The sequence below is a fragment of the Seriola lalandi genome, unplaced genomic scaffold (genome assembly GCF_002814215.2).
Source record: "Seriola lalandi dorsalis isolate HSWRI2012SDOR001 ecotype SW California unplaced genomic scaffold, Sedor1 jcf7180002040230, whole genome shotgun sequence".
Lineage (NCBI taxonomy): Eukaryota > Metazoa > Chordata > Actinopteri > Carangiformes > Carangidae > Seriola > Seriola lalandi.
Genome location: NW_019510800.1, coordinates 1 through 871, shown reverse-complemented (window position 1 = coordinate 871; position 871 = coordinate 1). Strand labels below are relative to the sequence as shown.

General features: G+C 46.2%; 1 long non-coding RNA gene across 1 annotated transcript; it reads right to left on the bottom strand.

Moving 5' to 3' along the window:
- Positions 1 to 82: 82 nt before the first annotated feature.
- Positions 83 to 848, bottom strand: LOC147819833 (uncharacterized). Its single transcript, XR_015436251.1, has 2 exons — positions 429 to 848; positions 83 to 166 (listed from the first exon to the last, which is right to left on the bottom strand). It is a non-coding gene; the product is annotated as an uncharacterized LOC147819833 (long non-coding RNA).
- Positions 849 to 871: the final 23 nt, after the last annotated feature.

The window sequence follows — 871 nt, the reverse complement described above, 5'->3', positions numbered from 1 at the left end:
TAAAAGTATTCATCAGATGCAGATGTTAAAACAGATGTGAAATGACAGCGAAGAGCTCGTACGTCTTGTTTCTCTGCAGAGCTTTCCTCTCCTCCAGCGTGCTGTCCCATGGAAAATACCCCAGCAGAAACTTCCAGGCCTCTTTCCTCACAGCGTGACAGAGTCCCTGCAGAGTCACAGAGATGAGGTCACATGATGATGTCAGCATGTTGTGTCACACAGAGCGTTCACTACACCGTGTTTAGGTCAGATTCATTTATTAGTCTGAGTTTTAATGGACAACCTGCTGATCTTTGCTGCTGCAGGGAGAAAGGAGGAAAGAGAGTGACTGATAATCTCTCTCTCTCTGCTGAGTTTATCAATGAAAAGAGTCCGTCTGTTCCAACACAAATAAACATGAGACAAGAGGGATAATAAAAGCCACATGCCCCTTTGAAGATGACTTGTTTGAGGTGACGGATCTTGATCATCCTCCCCTCTGGATCCTGGTATTTGGTCCAGTCCTCTGCAGACAGAGGCTCCCTCCTCGTCACCTGAGGCCTCGCCCCCAGGTCGATCTGACGGGACAAAGTTTCCCTGTTACTGCTTCATAACGCTAACACCGCTAACTCTGCTAACACAGCTAACTCCACTAACACTGCTTCATAACTAACACCGCTAACTCTGCTAACTCTGCTAACACAGCTATCTCTGCTAACACAGCTAACTCCAATAACACAGCTTCACAATGCTAACTCTGCTAACAGTGCTAACAGACAAGGACACAGAGCCAACGAGGTTCAAAACTGTGTTGGTCTGAAACAATGTCATTTCATCACAACTTTTCTTCTCGACTGGTGAGTAAACAGCTGTTACTCGGTGTCAGTTTGGA